The sequence below is a fragment of the Coregonus clupeaformis genome, unplaced genomic scaffold (assembly GCF_020615455.1).
Source record: "Coregonus clupeaformis isolate EN_2021a unplaced genomic scaffold, ASM2061545v1 scaf0325, whole genome shotgun sequence".
Classification (NCBI taxonomy): Eukaryota; Metazoa; Chordata; class Actinopteri; order Salmoniformes; family Salmonidae; genus Coregonus; species Coregonus clupeaformis.
In genome coordinates, this window is record NW_025533780.1 from 344,935 (window position 1) to 367,230 (window position 22,296).

At 45.3% G+C, this 22,296-nt stretch overlaps 1 pseudogene; it reads left to right on the plus strand.

Annotated features, from left to right (window-relative positions):
• LOC123484467 overlaps positions 1-22,296 on the plus strand; it is a 110,188-nt pseudogene that overhangs the window by 17,858 nt on the left and 70,034 nt on the right.

The following is a 22,296-nucleotide window of genomic DNA, read 5'->3' on the forward strand; positions in this document are numbered from 1 at the left end:
GCTCCTCTCTTTTCCCCTCTTCCCCTGCAATCAGATCCCATCTGATGAATGGCGCATATAATTACGGAAGTTATTGAATATGCAGATCGCTGCTTACTCTTGGTGGGCTGTTCATAATGCATTAACTCTAACTGTATGAAACAAGGGTCCCCGGTAAAGAGCCACTTCAGTAATGAGAGAGGCCCAGTGTATGGCATTAGTCGGGGATAATATCCGCTAGCAAGGGGGGAACTCCATTAAAAAACACACAGGCATATTATGATATGCCTTGTTTCTCTCTGTGTGTGTGTGTGTGTGTGTGTGTGTGTGTGTGTGTGTGTGTGTGTGTGTGTGTGTGTGTGTGTGTGTGTGTGTGTGTGTGTGTGTGTGTGTGTGTGTGTGTGTGTGTGTGTGTGTGTGTGTGTGTGTGTGTGTGTGTGTGTGTGTGTGTGTGTGTGTGTGTGTGTGTGTGTGTGTGTGTGTGTGTGTGCGTGCGTGTGTGTGTGTGTACGCTGGCCTGATACCATAGAGGCTGCAGCTGCTGGTCTGAGTCCTGACCAGCCAGGGCTAGCCTGCTGCACTTCACAGTGGAGGCAGTGGGTCCAGCACAACCAGGGCTCCCACTCCCACAGCATGGAGCTCTCTCTACTAGCCAGCCACGCCAACACACAGACACACACAGGCAGGGTGTTTATGAATCATTCAACATGAGGTATTTTCCCCCGGCCTACTATGGGCTCACGCCCTGCCCTGCCGTGATGCAATCCCTGAGTGGCTCTGAGTGGAGGAGAGGAGAGACAGCCACTTCACAGGGCCTAACTGACTGCCACAGTGGAAAGGGGAAGTGGGACATTTTGACAGATTCAGAGAAAGCTTTTAGAGATGTCTCCTCTGCAGACCCTTTACTGTGTGGAGTTATTGACAGAGGTACAGATGGGCCCCTAAGCCACAGCACATGATCTCTCCCACTCTCCCAGAATGTAATCTTCTCCTGATGTTCTTAGATGTTCAATTCTGTAATGTGGTTCATTTCGTGATACGCATTACACAGGTAGTCAGAGACAGAAAGAGACAAACAGATCTAGAGAGACACTCTGTTCCGTGCCGAGTCTAGTTAAGTGATGGGCCAAGCATGAGTCTACCTTATTCATTATTCAGGAGTTAGCTAACTTTCTCCTTGCTTTGACGTTCATTTGTTTTTCACATTAAGCCTGAGGCAAAGCCGTTCTGATTTAGTGTTTGGCTCCTGTTGTATTTAATTCAGGAACACCATTCCTAAAAACCACAGCCCCCCTTTATTTTTAGCTTGTGAGCTGTACCTGCCATTTATAGCTGGCTGGCCCGTTCGTAGACTGACTGACTGGCTGGCTGACTGACTGATACTCTGCTGATGTCTTACAGGGGATTTGTACATTACACTGCAGGAGCCTTGGGAGGCCCTCCCACAGAACAAAGTTAAAGACACACACCGCGTGCACCACACACGCACATACACACACGCACATACACACACACACACACATACACACACGCACATACACACACGCACATACACACACGCACATACACACACGCACATACACACACGCAGCCACACATACACGCCTCATACGCAGCATTTCTACACATTCAGCTGTAGTTGTACACGTAGTTACAGTAGCATATATACAGTATATCTAACTGCACAGTGTGAAGGCAACATGTGCATTTATAATAGATGAAGGAAGCGTCCTCTCCTATTCATTGTGTCTGTACAAAGCAGCCCTCTAGTCTAGGACAGTCTATGTCTCCTGACACGCGTTGGCTCCTCACTCTCCTACAGTTCTATCGGCTTAAATGGCTGCCTGTTAAATATTTACCCTGACATGGTCTCTCCGCTCCACTCACTGTTGAGCTGACTGACACCCGTAGGACGTTATGCTTTCATATCGCTCAATACAATGTGTTGTTCATTGTTTTAAAATGGCTGCACAATCATGAGTATTGCGAGACCATACAATACAGTACCCGGAGAGGTTATTTTCATGGCTTTGTTCAGCCTGTGAACAGACAAATGAATAGTTACTGAATGCTAACTGAATAGTTATTAATGCTTTTACATTATAGAAATATCTAAATGTCTCATTTTGTGATGACACATTTCCTCATCACAGGAAACTTTTTTATTTTGTATAATCTGTGGAACGACCCACTGATTTCAAATTAGTATAATCTATCATTTTTATGTAAATAAATCTGCTGTTCTCTTCAAATATATGTTCATATTGTACCCATAATATTAATATTCTGTTTTTAAGAAGAGAGGACACAAACTAAGCCATCCCCCCAGCTCCAGTATAAAGATAATTGATGAGCTCTAATAATGTATTCCAGTCCTCATTTGTCTGTTTGTGGCCTGCAGCCTTGCTCATTGCTACTGTCATAAACCTGTGAGAAACTCAGTGTACTATCACACTGTACACTATGACACACACACACACACACACACACACACACACACACACACACACACACACTAGCTTTTACTTTGGCATTGTGAAATCCAATCCATATTGAACCAGTATGTCATGCAATTAATAATGCAGGATATTTACAGTGTAGAGATCAACTGAGATGCCAACAGTACTTTCTCTCTCTGAACATCAGTCACTTCAGCGTTCACTTAATACTGTAGATACCTACTGGAATGGATAAAGAGAAATGCCATTCTAATGTCTATTATTGCATTGTCCAGTGTCCTGTCTACAGGACAGACAAAGAGAGAGATGTGGAGTCATGGCTGTGTCTGTATCTGTTTCTCTGTCATGGCTGACTGTGGTATTTAAGACTCAGAGACGGCTTTCGCACACGGACCTGTGGCCACTGTAGCCGGCTCCATGTATATTATTAAGTTAATAGGATTGTACATGTTTACACCAACTGTTATCTCAACGGGAGGTCAGGGAGGTGACTTACACTGGTGTAATGGGCTTACTGACGGGCTCAAATAGCATTGTAGTGGCCCACTAACACACACACACACACACACATTCTCACAGTCACACCAATAGCTAGGCTGGAGTGACCTGTTAGAGGAGAAACAGCTGTAGGGCATGGGTTTGCAGCGTGGCATGGACTCTGCGTTTTCACCTCTCTCCTAACTGGTGTGTTGCGACAGACAGACGACCTTTGTCAAGTCCCAGCTATTGTTTGCAGATTGGTTGCACACTCCACAGGCTGTGAAAGACACATCTGCTACCTTGAGCCTAGTGAGCGAAGGACAGATAGGGGGGGGGGGCGGAGGGTGGGGGTAGGGGGCAGCGGAGTGCAGGGCGATGGGAGTTGGGGGAATGATGGTCGCTTATCCTCTTACAGCTCAGCTACAATCACTATCCACTATTTGTCTGGCCTTCACCAGATATTAGCCTTTTTCTGTTTGCTGCTTATTTAAGTCTATTTGAGAGACAGTATTTCCAAAGACCACGGCTCGGTCTTCTGTTTTTGTTTGTTGCATGATATACTTTTACTGTCTCTCTCTCTCTGTGTGTTTTAGGATGTTGACTTTTCAGTGGATTTTGTCCCCCAGCTTTCCTTTTACAGTAGCTAGTCTTTTAAACATTTGTTTGTAAGAGATGTAGTAAGACATGCAGACTACTACATTTCCCTATTAATTGCCATGGCACAGCAGGACACACCAGATAGCTATTTTAATGATGTTCAAAATTTTTTTTAAAGTGTTGTTAGGAACTGCAACTTTGTGTCATTATGTGGTCAGTCACAGTAGGGATCGTTGTTTGGTAATAAAGCAGTGTAAATGTGTGAAATGTTGACTCAGTCTTTTAGACAACCCCTTCAGACATTAAAAACCCCAGCTATAAAACCATATTTGTTTAATATGTTTTTGATTGATTCAGTAATTGAGATCTAAAGGGTGGTCATAAACGTACTGGGACAAAGGGCTTCTTTGTGCAGAGCGGAGCCGTCTGAAATGGAGGAGTAGTTTGAGATTACCCGATTATTTCCTACTGACCCAGTGAGTGAGCCCTCACAGTGTAGTGAGTCTGAGGCTGAGCTGAGCGTAATGAATGTGGTAGCAGGGAACCACAACAGAGCCGGGGAGCCGGGCAGAGGCTGCCTGAGAGGCTGCCTGGGAACCAGAGGGACGTGGCCACCGGCCAGACACAGACACAAACCCCTGGCTCACACTTGTGGTTTTTTAAGAAAGCAATTTAGTTAATGATTTCATTCTGAAAGCCTGTCATGATGCATGCATGGTCTGCGTCTGCCAGGAAAGAAGAGAAACCTCTCCCACCAAGGTGTTAGTCAACATGACTGCCTCTGACTACCAGAAAATACCAGAGGCCTGGGGCTGTGATGGAGATAGTGAGAGGGGAATAAAGGCCCCATTTCCCCCATCAAAACCTACTCACTGCTGACCAGGGAGAAAGAACTCTTATTATCTGTTTTTCCTAGGTAATAGATTGCAGTGAGTTTATCATTTGCGGTGATATTTATATTTCGACAGATGCCTACCATGTCTTTTTATCTGGCCTCTTGACAAATAGATGAATGCAGTGTGAGTTTGAGCGTAGTATCAGTGGTCAGACACATGGTTAACAGCCCACTGGTGAGACATTTTCTGTATCAGTCAGCGGCTAATCCAGTACAGCGCCTGTTCTCTCAGACTGGATATATTGCACATTTTTCTCTTCAACCATGTCTGTCAGCTCCCTGATTTTATTAGGCTATGTTTCACATTCAGTTATAGTGGTTTTCTCCGTGCCGCTTTGTGAGTGAAGCATTGCTGAAACAGGGGCCGTACATGTCTCCTGTGAACCAAATTTTTGCGCAATTACTCAGATCAATGGCAGGTGGTTCTGGTTTGGCTCCTCAGATCTCGCTTCTCCTTGCAGCCTCTTTTTCTCTGTATGGGCTGTCAATCAGCAGGATAACTTTTAACCACCTCCAAACAGAGCTGGCTGCCAAGCATTTATTTAGCCGCTCACTTTTATTCGGCCCTCCCGTCCGACCTGTCACAGCGTTACACACTGTTGACCATGCTTTCTATTCAACAAGGGCAAATTAATTGGTTTCAGTGGTTTAAATCGGCAATCAATGTCAGTTTCCCAACATAATAAGGCTTAATCATAAATCTGTGAGGTGTGGCCTGCCTGACCTCTATTCATCAGTCCCTTTTACATGGTCTCATCTGGGTGGAGCAAATGAACTACCCCTGTTTTGATTTTCCGATTGACGTGTCACATGAAACGTTGCCACTCTCAGAATATGGCCCTTTCCCTCCCTCCGTCGCTCCCTCCCTCTCTTTATCCCAGGCATCAGTTTCTCACCCTCCCTCAGTCCCTCAGAGAACATACAAGGCACTAAGATAGAGAGAAATGTCCAGTGTGACAAAGGTGGACACATTTGTGTGCCTTGTTTGCGCGCCCAATGAATTCTTTCAATTCATGAGTGAGTGAGAGAAAGACAGCGAAAGAAAGAATGAAAGAAAACAAATCCCCAAAGAATTAGGGGTGGGACTAACTGTAACTAATGAGCTGTTATCCGGCCAATCCCTAGAATAGAGCCGCTTAATCAAAGCAGCGTTGAAGGTAATTTCCTAATTTCCACCCCCCCCCTACAGAAATCCATTTATGAGATGAGAATGAAAGAGAACAAAACTGCTATTCTTTTCATTAGATGCTGTACATTTTCCAATTTGGTTGACCAGCGCTGGCGAAGCATCCTATTTTTGAAAAATAAAATAATTAGGATAGTCGCGGAGAAAGCGGGCCACTGTGTGCCGACATTCCAGATGTCCAAACGGCAGTTGGACCAACCAAACTTTTCTGGGCAATGGCTGCCAATGATGACCTCATAAGGAGCAGGCCAAAGACTGAGGCCCACAGTTCTCCTGCCATGCAGAAGAATACCCCCCCCCCCCCTTTCATAATCCATTCTGTGTCTCCAGTGTCCCTCTCTTTTCCTGTCCCCCTGCAAAATTATTCCTTCATAATTAGCCATTGTTCCTGCTCTTTTGGCGCGGCTCTCTTCGTTTTTCAGGGCCCCCCTTTTCTCTCCTCCCCTTCTCTTCTCTCCCTCCCCCTTCTCTTCTCTCCTCCCCCCTCTGTCCCCTATATACTCATTGTGTATCTCTAGGAAACTTGTGATGCCTGGTAGCCCCCCCAGCCCACTTGTTTGGCACCCCCAGCCCTCTCCACAGCTCTCTGCACTGTGGACTGTGGGAGATGTTACACTTGGTTTGTTCAATCTGAACTCTTTGCTCTAAACTCTCAAGTGCATAGAAGTTATCTTTATAAATGACAGAAAGGACCTGGCCTGAATGGCGCTTTGTTGACTGTTTTCCTAATAGGGCCCCCCACTATATTTCATCTGTCAGTCGCTTTTCTTTACTCCAACAATGCTTGATTGTTTCCATGAAAACTTCAGGTTCCACAGACAGGAGAATTCTGTATTATTATGTTCCTGCCAAATTCCGATCTCTGTTTTCCTTCCCCTGCACTCACAAAGGGCTCATAACTTACTGTCAACTGGGAGGGGAGCCACAAAGCTCCACTGTTGCTCAGCAAATAGCCTGTGTTGGTTGATGGCTTGACTGGCTGTAAGTTTGCTTAACTGCAGTGGCAGTGACAGAAGGCACTTTGGGAACTGCATCCCCCAGAAGGCCCAGACCTCTACACGTTGTTCAGAGAGAGAGAGAGAGCAGGGGAGTGTAAGAGAGAGACAGAGAAAGAGAGGGAAGGAAAAAACAAGTAGCTTTTCTTGCCTCTCAATCTCTTTAGCGTCAGGCAGCTGGCTGGACGAGAGAGTGGTAGTGCTGAAGTGTGCAGTAGTTCTGGTGCTGTTCTTTAGTGTGGGTGCTGCTCCTATGTGTGCTGCTCCTGGCTGTCCTCTAGTTCTGTCGTCTAGCTCTGTCCTTTACTTCTCCTCCTCGTGGATGCCTTCTGAGACAGAGTACTGTGGAACAGACGGGAAAAGGACTGCACTGGACGTCTTGGCCTGTCAGCGAGTGTTCGTGAGTGTGTGTGGTTGTGTATGTGAGAGTGTGTGTGTGTGTGTGTGAGAGAGTGTGTGTCTGTGAGAGAGAGAGAGAGAGAGAGAGAGAGAGAGAGAGAGAGAGAGAGAGAGAGAGAGAGAGAGAGAGAGAGAGAGAGAGAGAGAGAAAGAGAGAAAGAGAGTGAGTGTGTGTGTGTACCCCTCCAGCTCCTGGTGAACTTAGGAGGTGTTATGCCATCCAGCGCTGAAGTTGTCTCTCTTGGATCAGGAGGAGGAGGGCCAGCGGCGGAGGGGGCCGTTGGTGGAGACGAGCGGCTCAGTTTGTGAGTGTGTGCTCCTCGACCCTCACTGGGTAGACAGACAGACAGACAGAGCCACTTCAGCGCACTCACACCTGCATCAGCCTCTGTTATCAGGCTCTGCCTAGCGGCTAGCAAGGGGGGGGGGGCAGGACACCAGCCAGGCTGTCTAACTAATCCAGCTGCACAAGTGTTTAAAGTGAGACGCAAGACGGCTCCTCCAACAGGATATTATTGCAAATAATTTACTGTGCAAAGTAATTATCGATGCTCTGCTCAATATCTAAAGTGTGCACTTGAGGAGGCTTGCTTAATTTGCTCTGGGTGGCTATCTTTTTGAGTGTGGGTTTTAGACGTAGTAACTACGGCGGTTTCTAATAGCGAAAGCATCAGGAGAGAGAGTGAAGTGGGGATGAAGTGCTTGTGTAATTGAGTTGACTTTTTGAAGGGGGAAGGTCAACATTTATAGAGGAACAATTTAAACACATTCATTTGGACAACTCTCTCCAACTACCTTGTTAGGGTGTATGTATTTCCTCAGCCATTTGCCATATTTTTATATCATTACCCATAATTACTTCGTCCACTTGAATTTTTGTCCTTGGAATACATTTTTATATTATTGTCTGAAATAGATATCATAGAAGTGAGATGTTCATTTTACTTTTTAATTTTAACATCTCTATATTTTTTTATTTTCCTGAAAAAAAGCTATAATGTCTGACGGAGCCATTCATTTGTAGAATCCACAAAATCTAAATAGTGTAAAATAAATCTGATTATCATAAATAAACTATGAAATAGACTTCAAAAATAATATGAGTTCACATCTAATCGTCCTTATAGATGAGTTTATGTTCAGATATTGCAACCATTTTAGTTCCTCTCCATCGATTTCTTGTTTACTGGGTCTCATAGGTAGTGTTAGCTGCTGTGGAATGTGTGTGTGTGTGTGTGTGTGTGTGTGTGTGTGTGTGTGTTTGTGTGTGTGTGTGTGTGTGCACGCTTTATATAGAGAGTGAAGGCGAGAGGTAGAAGCTGAATCATTATTATATGTTTATGTATGGGGGGCCAGGCTCATCTGAGACACAGTCACAATGGAAGGTGATCATTAATTATGCTAAACGGCAGTGAGTGTGTCAGTAATTTTCCAGCTGGGAGCTGTCAGGTAGAAATATCTTATTATGCCAGGTGAAGACCCTGTGGATCCCTGCTATGTCACCTGGGACAACAGGGAGGAAATAGGAGGTTACATAGACCTCTAGAGGAAGACAGAAAAGTATCTCTTTACACATTGTTGTGAAATCAAAATACTTTACAGTCCACCTTTGTATCACTTTTGAGGTTGTCTGTCTTTGGAAAATCAATATTTCTGATGTATTTGTTATATTTTCCCATTGTACGTTGTACATAATAACTTCCATAGATAGACAATATTGAATGTCTATTGAAAGGAAATTCAATAGATATTTTCAAATGTAAAGAAATATGGCCTTGAATCCTCAAATGAGTTAGATTTCTTTTATTTTTATGTATTGTAGATTGCTTAAACTAAGTTGAATACTAGAACTTATATGAACTCTTTCTCTCTCCCACTATGTGTGTGAGCTTGTGATCTGGAGTAAAGCCTGTATCTTCTTTGTGTAGACAGTGTAGCAGCTCTGACAATGTTCTCACAGTGCCTTCACCAGCATGGTGTGTAATGCATTTACTCCCTTAGAATGACATTTCATAAGGTGCACCAAATGGTTCTTGTGCTGGCCTGCGATAACTGCTCGTATTTACATTTTTGTTTTCCATTTGTTAGTATGGTGTAATATTTGTGTAATATATATTTAACCTAATATCTATGTTCCAGTCGATGTTGTCTAAAGACATCATGCTGTAATTTTCTTTTGAGATGTTCACACAATTTTCAGTTTCCTTTGTTTTAAAATAACTTTAGATTTTTCTTTAGAAAAAGTCAAAAGATTCCATTAAGGAATATTTCCCCAAATCATTATCATTTATACCTTTTATTTTCTGCATTTTGGTGTGTGTGTGTGTGTGTGTGTGTATGCATGTATGTATGTGTGTATGTGTGTGTGTGTATGCCTGCACATCGTTACCCATTGAAACTTGAAGCTCTGTCATAAAGCAGCTTTTGCCATATCCAGCTTTCCCATCGTTATGTCCTAAAACAATGGCCCTCTTGTTTTAACAACCTATTTGATTATTTCTCTAAAACATTTTGGGTGGTGGTGTCTGAGGGAAAGGGGGCTAATATTTTCCTCCTGAAGTGACCTGTGATTAAGGCTGGGAGAAGAGGGAAGGGGCGTGGGGGGTGTGGAGCGCGAGGCAGGGGGGGGGGGGGGGCTGGTGTGGAGTTACTTATCACCATTGTCTATAAAAGGTCAGCAGTGTGAAAGAGCAGAGACAGCGGGCTGAAAGTCAGAGCTTGTTACGACAGAGCAGGAAATGGGATAGCCACAGACACACGGCCCCAGTCATAAGACCTAGGGTCCTCTAATGCTAACCAATTAAACAGAGGTTGTTGCGTGATGAAACATTATCAGTGGCAACAATTCATGACTCAAAGCATTCCAGGCCATATGAGCCTTCACTGTGGGCAGGATTGTCAGCTATATATAGGCCCTTTTCTCCTTCTTTCCTCTGCAAAGTCACTGGGGCGTTGGCTGGGAGAAGACAGGCAACATTTCATGCACTTATTGATTAGCTTGGTTTGTTAGCTGTCCATTGTTATTGTGTAATCAAGCATGAGGGGAGACGGCTTGTCAAGAATTCACGCCAGAGAGGCCTCTTCAGTTTGCCATATTCTCAATGCTCAATATACACAAAGGCACGTATTGGGCTTATTTACTAGAGAAACACATTAAATTATTGATAAGAGTAAAGGAATTGCAGCAGCGCAGAAGCAATGTACAAACGGGTTGTTTTGTTGAGCCTTTTTTATGAGTGTCTTACCAGAGCCTTGGATACGCTGTTATTCAATGTTTCACATTCACCACTGTCAACCTGGACCCCAGTTGCTCTCCTACTCTATAAAACACCTTATGTTTTATTGTTTAATTCAAACAATTCTGCAATCAAACGCTCACGTTGTGTACCATTATATCCCAGCATATGCTTTGGGGACTATATAATGTACATATTGTTGCCTTCTGACATTTTCTGAGACTTATTGCAATATCCCTCCCTCCCTCTCCCTTCAATAATGAGAGCTGGTATTGTATAGGGCCTCTGAGAGGTTGGGGGTGGGGCACCCTCGCTCTGTGCTCTCTTTAGCTGAGGCGTAGCCCTCCCAGCTCTGCTAATAAATTATTAACTCCCACTGACAAATACTGTTACGGAGCCTGCCGCAGATCTGTTGCATTTTCTAACAAGATTGCTGTAGACACATGTTACAGGAGGATGGAGTCAGCCCCTGTTCACTCTCTCTCTCTCACGCCTCAGCAGCTTGACTGATGGCTGGAGACCGGGGTAAAAGTGCCTGAGAGACTGAATATTTTAGTGGTAAAATAATACCACTTGATTTACTGTGTCATACAAAATAAGTGCTTTGTTTCACTCTCACACTCCATTGAAGACGGGAGCTTGTTGTGTTGGAGGCCCGGGCTTTTTGGATGCATGAATACAAAATGTGGCGGAATCTCCTAACTCCACCCCTCTCCCCTCCCCTTCTCAAACCCCTCTCCACCCCCATCTTCCTCCCAGCACACCATCACTCTCAACATGCATGTTCTGAACTTTGCTCTGAATTAACACTCAATTTCGAGATCATTTTCTATTTGATATAATTACAGGAAACAATTTATTGTCTGATTAAAATTGAGGGCTGGGTCTCTCTAAAGAAAACAGTAGACAACACAGGCCGGTCAGAGAGAGTGTGAGGCTCCTTCCCTCCCAGCGTTACGGTACCTGACAGACTGGCCGTGTTGACACAGCTGCTGGGGCCTGGGTGATTAACGTGGCCTGCCATTTTCCCATTTTCACCCTAACCACCACCAAAAATACTGATCTATAACTACGTGCCTCTGTGTATGCGTGTGTGTGTGTTTAGGTGTGTGTGTGTGTGTGTGTGTGTGTGTGTGTGTGTGTGTGTGTGTGTGCCTGCCTATAAGAGTTGGATGTCCTAATACGTATATGTGTTTTCAACACTCTTTATTGTAATGCCTTGTGAAATACAGTAATGTGCTGGCTCTGAACTCACTTAATGAACTGTATTTAACAATTCACATTGAGAGTGCCAGTCTGCTCGGCTGTTCAGCGGCGTGTGTAAAAGGATGGCACGCCTTCAAATGAACTAGTCATTCTTTAGTGGAGCTGAGGCTGCTGAGCGCTATCGGGCCTGACAGCGGCATGCGATGTGCACAATCTTCACGTACAGGGAGTGTGGACGCACGCAGGCGCTTGATCTGATTTATTCTAACACCAAACTGCGTGTTAATCTCTCCCTGTGTCACATTTGTTTTGATCCCTCTGTGAACCCCATGCCATACATTTGGCAGAGCCTGGTGAGTTACGGTGGAGTTGGCTGCGGTGTGGGTTAACTGACTCCATAACCTCACCTTCCTCTCCTCTGTCTGTCTGTCTGTCTGTCTGTCTGTCTGTCTGTCTGTCTGTCTGTCTGTCTGTCTGTCTGTCTGTCTGTCTGTCTCATGGTCCTCCCAGCAGGTAGCACAAGGACACGATCACACCACAGCCCTTGACCTAGAATACCCACCTCTCTGTCTCCTTCCTCCAGCCTGTAGCCTAGCTAATGGGACGGCAAAACCTCCGTCACAGTGACCCTGTGGAAGAGAGGAGAATGGGCCAGATTTCTCACACCCTGAGCTCCCCTCCCTGTCTCCCCCTGTCTCCCCTGTCTCCCCTATCTTCCCCTGCCCCTCCCTGCCTCTCTCTGGCATAGAAGATGCTACAGCAGAGATGAGACTTAGACTTGAGGCTCACATGCTGTTTTCATTGTTAAATACCCAGCAGATTAGAAAGAGAGGCAGACCAGGGCAATAGGGAAAAGAGGATTACCAGTAAATATGGACTGGTTCCTTTTCCCCACTTCAGATCAGCAGGAATGCCATAATATTCTCTTATTAATACCAATCGCATAATTAGATTTGCTGGCACTGTATTCATTTTTTAATAAAGAGGTGCATTCATTGTAAGAACAACAGAAAACACTGTTTAAATTGGTATTAACATTTGTTTTCTTTGCACCTGATATGTCAAGTGCACTCTTCACTGTAATATTCATGAAAGCGTGTGACAGATTTGTAAATTCTGTCTTCCACTGCCAGGATCTGATTTCCAAGCAGCTTAAGTAGGATTTATTGGCCTGGAGAAATAGTGTAGCACTGAAAAGTTAATCGTTTGCTAATTTGAAGACTGGAAGTGAAAAAGGCAGCAGCTTGGGGTTGGTGTTGTGTTTGGTGGCAGGTTCTGTTAATTAAGAAGAGGACAAGCACATTACTTTTACTCGTCATCGCCTTATAATTGTTTATCATAATCAAACAAAAGCGGTTTAAGGCATTATCTGAATTTGGAGTGATAGTGCGTAGTGTTGTCATGATTACCTTTATCTAGGGTCATTATTGACTGGGGCTTGACTGGGACACTTTATCTGTGGCTGTGTTAGAGGTTTAATGAGAACGTGTTATGTGGTATAGTAACCCTCTTAACGGCCTAATCATTGGCTGGGTGGAGGGAGGTTTGGGCCTGGCCCAGACACAGGCACCGCTCCAGCCTCATCTCCAGCCTCATCTCCACCATTTACATTAAACAAAGGATTAGGAGAAGCCCCATGGCCTGCTCTCACACCACATGACCATTGATAGGATCTCTCCAACTTTGACTCAGGTCCAACATTGTTTTTCAGGGCACCAACAGGTGTGGGTTGATGTGAGGATGGTGAAACATCCAGCAAACCTGTCGTAAATACATTTTGACGTCAGCTGTTTTGTCGTCCCAGTGTCATAAAACTGTCTGACGTTTGACTATGTGGCTTTCAAGTTTTCTGACCGGTCGTCCTGTTCCCTTTATCTCTTCCACAGCAGAATAATGTCTTCCAAACAAGCCACCTCTCCGTTTGCCTCCGTCACCGATGGGGAGGAAGCCATGAGTCAGGACCACCTGTCCTGGGATAAGGAGGAGAGTGCCGAGGCCCACGGGACACCCCAGCTGCCCCTGCACAGCCTGCTCCACAGCAAGGGCTCCATGGACGAATTGCAGCCCCTCAGCAGTGTCCCTCCAGAGAGTGACTGGGACAGCATGGTGTCAGCCCAGCAGCGCATGGTGAGAGACACCACCCTGTAGACCAGTAGACCAGTTGACTAGTAGACATATTACATTTGCTAAAAAATACAAAAAAAATACAAACCAATTATTTTTGTAAGTAGGAGTGAGGAATCATTGATACATCTCGTAATTCCTAGAAAACATACATCCCATAGAAAGAAGAATCATATGTCTTAGCAGTTTTTTCCCCGGATCTATCTGATATAGGACCTATAGCTAGCTACCTTACTGCTGCAATATCCTCAGTGTCAATATCCATTTACTGTAGGTGACAGGCAAGCCATCAGAAGGTTTCAGGGGGTACCGTATTATTGTCTCTGTACAACGTTGTCAGGGGTGAGGTAGATTCCAGACAATGTTCTGTATTTTCCGTTGGTGACCTTCACCATTAATGACTTTCACCACTGTCTAGCCTCTGAATGTGAGTAAGCCTCACACACACACACACACACACACACACACAAAACTGTCTTGTCACTGTGCCCTAGCAGAGAGGAATTTCTCCCACAAGGACACGGTCACAACAGAGCCCTCTGAACAATTTCAGTGAAGACTTAAGACCATGCGTTCTGCCAAGCACTTGTCTTTGAAGTCTAAGCCCTCACAAGTGTCTTGAGATCCTCCCCACTCTAAAAGAAGAGGACAACAACGTATTGAATTGCATTTTAATGTCACACACAGATTTGATGAAACTATAAATATGGAGACAATACGACAGTGGAACAAAGTCTCTGAGAGGGTATCTGTTCTAGAGGGCCTGCCTGGGCCCCTCAGCCCCCCTATCCGCCTGACTCCCTCACTGGAGGCTCTCTCTGGACCAGGATGCACTGGGGCCAAGATACAGGCTCAACAGCCACCCATTGTTCTGTGCTTGTAAAAGGGAACTCTTCACATGCCCAGCCCCTCCCTCCTCCTCCCAGCCATGGGTACTGTCTCTAATACTGTGAAGCCGTAGGGATCCTGGGACCCTCAGATAGGCAGCACCAAACCAACTATAATCAACTATAGGTTATTATTAGTCTGAACAGGCCCAGTGATTTTCAACAGTAAAACGTATAGTTCAGTACACAGCATCCCAATAGAAATGCATACCACAGTATGACAAATGAAGACAGAACGGAATGTTGCTACGCTTCTTCTTCGGCGGCTGCATTCTTTTTGTCATCAAAGAAACATCTCCCACAATATGTGTTGTTGTGTACATCTGCAGCAGGCCCCAGACAATCTGTGGAGCTGCTTTGATGTGTGCGGAGGAGAGAAGAGCAGAGGCACTTGTGGGCTGTAGCCGGGGAGGCAGGTGGTTGTTTGTGACAGACGGGCCTGCAGTAAAGAGACCCAGAGGGGCTCTGAAGTAGCCTTCCAGTGGGCCACCCCTCCATACTGCAGTGGCTGCTGGGAGAGAGTCACTGCCCCCCGCTCCTCCTACCCACTCATGTCCCAACCCCAGCCCCGTCCCAGACCCTTTGTCCCAGCTTGTTTTCTAAGGATGCTGGGCAGTCTGGAGACACTGTTCTTGCCATCCAGTATGTAAATGACAGTCAGGAGATTGCTCAGGTGGTCCGCTCTTCTGACAGGCTCTAATTGGATCACAGGGCCGCTAGTGATGAAGGTAATTAGAACGGCATTTGAAAGAATGTTTTGTGCATTGTCTCCTGTTACTCACTGCAATCACTTGACAGCCTCTTGATAGAATGAAAGGAACCGTATGAAAAGTTCATTCAATTCATTTTGGATCTGAGGAGCTTGCATTTAGTTTGCATAATGTTAAATCATTTTCAGTTTATCATTACTTCAATTATTATTATTTTATCCAGAGACGAAAAACGAACGTTTTTGGTGCCTTTTTAACTAGTGCATTACCAGCTAATATATAACATCTGTTGTCACAATAAATCCTTTATTATACCTTAAAAAACCTTTCCTATAAGACAGCTATGTAAGCCAGCTGTAAAATGATCTTGTTCTGGTTCATTGTTCTGCATTAAACAGAAAATACAGCCAGACATGGTGGAGACCTTGTGAATTTAAGGGTTGTATCAAACCGGAACACTGCCAGTTAATGGAGTTTCTAGTCTGAGTAGAATCTATCAGATGAATGGTGGTGGCTGGCTGTGATTTCATACTGAGGAGCGACATGAGGTCAAGGAAGGAGGTCTAGAACATGGGGCCATGACAAGTCTGGAGGTTAGTTATAGAAAGACGAACACAAATGTACCTCGAAGCTAGCAACATTAGTTTTCCCCCACCACTGTCAAATCACAGTTGGCTGTGGTTTGCCATGGCCTTAGCTCTGCGTGACAATGACTTTTTACCATTAAATTGAAAACATTGAAATTGGAAAAGTGAAGTGTCGAGATCCTGTCAGCTCAAGTTGACTTGGTACAGATGGCGCATGGGAGAGGGAGTGTGAGAGGGGAGAAGGAGGGATCGAGAGAGAGAGAGAGAGAGGCAGACGGCGAGAAGGCTGAAAGTGTTGCCTTTGCTGATTACTTGACTCCACTGCTGTGCCATACGTCTGTGTGGGCTGTGCCCTGAACCTGCGCCAGCTGATTAACCCAGCGCCACTCCACTCCCCACAAGCACCCTCCACTGGCCCTGGCACAACCACAGCCACCCCTGCATAATCACCCCCATCCTGCCCGCCCTGCGCTGGGTGTAGACCTTGCCGTGCCACCCCGGGCCCTGGTACTGAACCGAACCACCTCTCTGACTCCTCTGCCTGTCTGAGGATACTACGCTGGGATAAAAGATCGGAACAGGAATACCCAGTTTACATCACTGCATGTTCTTTGGAAAATCAGCAGATGCCACCCACTTCTCAACATCGTTCTACCTTCTTGATGTTCCTTTCTTCTTGGGTTGTCCACTTTCACCGTTATCTGTGTGTCCTTCAGTAGAATGGCTTCCTCCTTTATGTATGTGTTGAAGATATTGTGTTGTTTTGGGGTTAAATGCCAGATCAGGCAGTGTTATACATTACACACAGAACAGAGGTGAGAATAAACAGAGGTAAAAGGGTTCAACTCTTGACAGCAGAATTACCTGTTGTCTCCTCACTCTCTGCAAACCATAATTAAAACAGCCTTGTGTCTGAGGAGCCATGACTCAAGTTCTCTCTCTCTCTCTCTCTCTCTCTCTCTCTCTCTCTCTCTCTCTCTCTCTCTCTCTCTCTCTCTCTCTCTCACACTCCTTCTCCTCCTTTTCTGTGTACAGAGAGCACTCAGCCATCAGTCTCAGACAGGACCCTTAGTTAAATACTAAACCACACACAGGTGGGACTGAAAAACAACAACAGCCTGAGACAGACACAGATTTACGATGGCCCGCAGCACTCAGCTGAGAATTGGCCTCCGCTCGAAAATGAACAAATTACACAGCACTCACCCCAACACAAATGTACACTCAAACACAATTTGAGAAATTATAGTTGGGAGGTTTCTCTGTGTAGTTTCTCTGGAGGTAAAGTAGTGCCAGAGCACACGCACGCGCGCGCACACACACACACACACACACACACACACACACACACACACACACACACACACACAGACAGGGCTATGCCCTCTGAAAGTGTCCCTCATCATTTCACTACACTATTTTCACTTGCCAGATCTCATTTGATAGAAGCTGTTGTTGTATGAAAGCCAGAGAGGAGTCATTTGATATGGCCAAATCACCCTGAGCTGCCAAAGAACTAGCAATCACTGCATTTGACTAGATCAACTGTCAACAGCCGATAAAACTCAGAGACAGAGAGAATACACAGGGAAATACTAATGATTAAACCCAACCCCCTTTCTCTTTCCCCATCCCCTCCCAACTTCTGTTTTCTTACAGGAATCTGACAGCAATAAAGTATGTTCCCTGTACTCCTTCCGGAATAACTCAACCTCCCCACACAAGCCTGAGGAGGGGGCCCGGGAGCGCGGCGACCTGCTGAGCGGATCTGCGTTCGGAACGCCGGAGCGCCGCAAAGGAAGCCTGGCCGATGTGGTGGACACACTGAAGCAGAAGAAGCTGGAGGAGATGACGAAGACAGAGCAAGATGGTAGGACACTAAGAACCTATGTGTTTGTGTGTGTGTGTGTGTGTGAGGGAGTGTGTATGAATGCTTCCTTTTTCAAATGGCGTCAAACCTTTTCTCTCTCTCTCTCCCTCCCTCTCTCTTTCTCTATCATTCTAGTTTTTTCTTTCCCACTCACTCTCTCTTTTAATTAAACACACACAAACGCGCGCGCACACATACACACATACACACAGACACACACAGACAGAGGCTGGGAGGACTGACGTGACTGTGTTTCCAGTTTGTTCTGAACCCTTTCCAGAGTGACAAAGAGTGGGTGGCACTACACCTCATCTTAAGTGTGGTCTCCCCCCACTGCCAAGGCAAACTCTCAGGCCGTAAAACACATGCCGCCAACCTGACGCCAGGAACATTACCTTTTCATTCTTCAACACAGAAAGCTCTTCACTAAGGGCAGCATTCATCAGTCAAAGTCAACTACACCTACAGACTAAATGAGTCCTCTCCTTGGCTATTAACAGGGATACCTGTGCCAATTTAATTAATTCAGTTTGCTGTATCATATAGTACGTAATTTCCTCACATATCAAATGCACTTAATAGAACTCTATTTCACCCTATGGTAGCCCTCCACTCCCTAGTCCTATATGTTATCTCACAGAACCCCACAGCACCTTCTGTCACCCCCCACTTCTCTCCCTCAGACTGCAGACTGTAAGGAGGACGCACAGCAGAAAAACTAATATTTGAAAGAGCCGCTACAACATTTCCCCCATTCTTAATTAGCACTGCACTAGTAGTATAGTGTAGTATCCAATCAGACTTGGAGCCCCCTGGGAACACTGGTGTCTCATTCAGCGTCTGGGGAGCCCTTAGCTTAAGCGCTACATCACACGAATAAATTAGACGTCCGTTCGTTTAAAAATAATTTGTCGCTTTCTTTTTTTAAAGTGTTTGTTTGGTGGTCTTTGCACAGTATCAGCTATCCTGGATTATTCAGTAGATAGCAATTCCGATCCCAATATTTTATTTTACAAATGTAAGTAGGTCATACAATTTCTAATATTACTGATAACAATATTAGATTTTAGCAATATTAGATACTAGATTTACGATAATTTCTACAGATTCATAATTTATTCTATTGTTGACTTATGTGTTTAATAGTAAAAACAGTGTCTTAACTAGTATTTCTTTGTAAGGTCTTCTTCCCCTGTTGTCTTAATGGTATTGTTAGTTTCATACCCTTGACTTTTCTGGAGATGATACCTTTCCCTCAGCACAGAGGACATCTCTCATGTGTCTCTGGTTTCTGATTGGGTTGTTTTCCGCGGCGGGCGTGCTCCTCTGAGCCCTCTCTGGCGAATGCGGGCGTTATGGTAATGAACCCCAGCTGGTGAGGGCCGGTTGTTGCAGTAATTTAAATGGTCAAGTGCAGCTCGTAATCCAGGGCCATATGTTAGCGCAGGGAGGAGAGAGTGCTTCAGCGTGCAGTACAGCTGTTTTAATCTCCTGTTAATAAAAGAGCCTGGGCCTGCCTCATGCCCCATGCATCAACACCACCAAAATAAACTCCCTTGTTGGAGGAAATTAGTTTCTGAGAACACAGAACAAGACAAGAGGCTCACGGAGTTCAATATGTCGTCTGTAAGCTGCTGGAATGGAGAGATTCAGTGTCCTTGTGGACGCTTGACACCAACTCCATCAGTAGAGTTGACTGTGTGATTACTGTACATCAGAAGGGATGGGACAGAGTAAGGCGTGTAGAGCAGGCGGGTAACTGTTGTTAACATTCATAATCTATGTCAGTGTTTATAGAGAGCCTCTGTGAGCGTCTTGAAAGGGCAGGATTAACCGATTAAGGGCATACCAGAAGGTTGGAGAGCCATTTGTTGCCTTAATGACCTGGCGAATGTAAGACAAAGCAGCGATGAGCTAAATATATCACTTATCTAAGCTATGCTATCATGAAGACAACTGTTCCTGCTAATCCACCCTGCTTTAGTCCCTTCACTGGTCTGGATCACTGGAGTCTTCAGAGCAGATCTAGACACCATCTGCTGCCATTATTCTGACTGAGTCCTCCCTGTTATGTCCCTGGTCAGGAATCTCATCTCATTGTGATGATGGTTCAAGACTGAGCTTGCTGACCTTCATGGTGGAGGGCATGAGAATCCTCTCTGTTACACATACTACAATGTAGATCCATTGGAAAATCAGACTTTGTATATCCTCTTAGATTCAATGATGAATGAGTGAGAAAGTGTCATTTAGATAATTGTGTGGCGTTGTACTAGTCCAGAGGCCATATTTGATACTGAGCGATGTTAAAGCTGTGGACTGGGACAGAGAGCAGTCCTAACAGACGATGACAGAGTGAATCTCCTTCCGCCGGCTGGCCATATCTCTTTCAGTCCCCTAACAAAACGTTAATTAAATGTATATCGTCGTCAGGATTCGCTGCCCTCAAATCCAATCAGACGTAAGTTGACCGCAACTTTGCCTAACTGGACTGACATCTCAGTGCTCCGTGCCTGAACCCGACACAGTGGCCATACTCAGCGGCTCTCCCGCCCTCCCACCCCTCCTCTGTCCTCTCTGTCACTGGTCCTTAAAGTGCTTTAAGTGCTTGTGACTGCGCTAATGAATGAAAATGTCCTCCCAGCAGTGAGGACTGCATTAAGCTGAATAGCCACCTTAGCTGTAAAAGCTCTATTAGACTCAGTGGCCAGGAGGGCTAACGATTGTGCCCCATGTTTATTTACTAGGTATTGTAAATGCATTATTTATGGAGAGCTTTCCAGACAGCACTTGTCAAGAGTTAAAAATGTCAGTATAAGGTATTAAGGGAAAAAGAAAAATGGCCTCCATTATAAAGATCCAAGGTGACCTTGGTTGGATTCACATGCAATTAGACCGGCTTCCTATAATGCATTAAAGTATGAATCAATGGTTATAGGGAGTCAACACTCTGTTGATTCGTTATGATTGTCCCCAAGACAAGGACAGGTGATAGGTGTGTTTGTTTTAGGGTGTTCCTTTGGGCTCTATACAGATAGGTTGAATCCTTGCCAGCACAACCAGCTCTGGATTGGATTTGCGTGCAGTTAATCAATTCCTAATGTCTCTTTCTATTGTGCATTGAGTGGCATGCTGAGACATGTTTTTATTATCTATCGGTGGCCTGACGAGCACAATGCAATTTCGGTGCACGAGGCATGTCAGAAAGTGTGGTATAAGCGATTCAGAATACAATGCCTGTGGAATCTCTGGAAATGCACTCAAGCCGGCCAGATATTCATCTCCTTCTTTGTACTGAAATTATGTTACAGAGACTTGCTGCTTGCATCAGGGAATGTCAACACACAGGCATGCACGCACAAACAACACCTTTTTGCCTTGGCAGCAGTGTCGTATTGCCAGGAGTAGTTCTGGCTGCTGCTAAAAGCTTGTTATATTTTAATTCATGCTTATAGGCCGGCTAGACTGAATGACATGTTTCAGGCAGAAGTGTGGCAGGGCTGCAGGCTAACCCTAACCCCAACACTGACCTGGAATATTGAAATGTTGTAGGTCTATGTTCCCTTATGGGTAAAATAGGCTTTTTAGATTTCAGGTTGCACTAGAGATTGCATAACATCTATATTCTGATGTAACGGGCCTGCTTTTACAGTTCAACCTTGTGGTTGGCCTGTATAACAGTATACCGTATCCCACAGTGTTCCTATGATGACTGTAGTCTGTCTGTGGAGAAGAAGTGAGAAGGAGAGGTCGCTCCCCGTTGAGTTGGGTGTCCTGACCCCCTGGGAACAGGTGTGCATGGTGGAAGTCCTGTCTCAAAGGGTAACATGCAACCCTGGGTGACCTGTGACACTATGAACAGTTGCTAATGTGAAAGGGTGAGGACTTCTCCCCAAGGCAGCAACCCAACCTCCTTGGAGCTGAGAGGAGGTCCACACTCCACACTATGGTGCACAGGAGCCAGTCTATGGCCAACAAAAGCTAGCCGCATCAGTCAGAGTATCTGGTAAGCAGTGCACCTGGACCACAGCAAGGCCTATTGACTAATTACTGTACCAGTGGGAAGCAACAGCACCGTCATCAACAGGGACAATTCACCAAATCACAGCCTTCTTCTCTGAGGTGGTAGGATTTTTAAAGAGATCACACACTTCACCAGCAGCTGACCTCCACTGTGTGATATGAATGGTCAAATCATGTGCTGTTTAGTTGGGTGATCTGAACAATCACAGTCATAATGTATGTAATGCCAATCAGTAGATCTCTCTCTCTCTCTCCTCCCCTCTCCTCTCTCCTCTCTCTCTCTCTCCTTCTTCTCTCTCTCTCCTTTTTCTCTCTCTCTCTCTCTTCTCTCTCTCCTTCCTGCTCTCTCTCTCTCTCCCTCTCTCTCTCTCTCTCTCTCTCCTCGCTCCTCTCGCTTTCTCTCTCTCTCTCTCTCTCTCTCTCTCTCTCTCTCTCTCTCTCTCTCTCTCTCTCTCTCTCTCTCTCTCTCTCTCTCTCTCTCTCTCTCTCTCTCTCTCCCTCTGCTTGTAGTTGTAATCTGTCTCTGGGCTGTGTGTTATCCCAGTGTCTATGGGAGAGTTGCAGTGTGAGTGTGGGGGTGTAATCAGCATTGTGTGCTAAGGAAGGCCAGGGTCATTATCCTCTATTACGACAGGGTGTGTAATGAGATTCAGGGATGGGGGA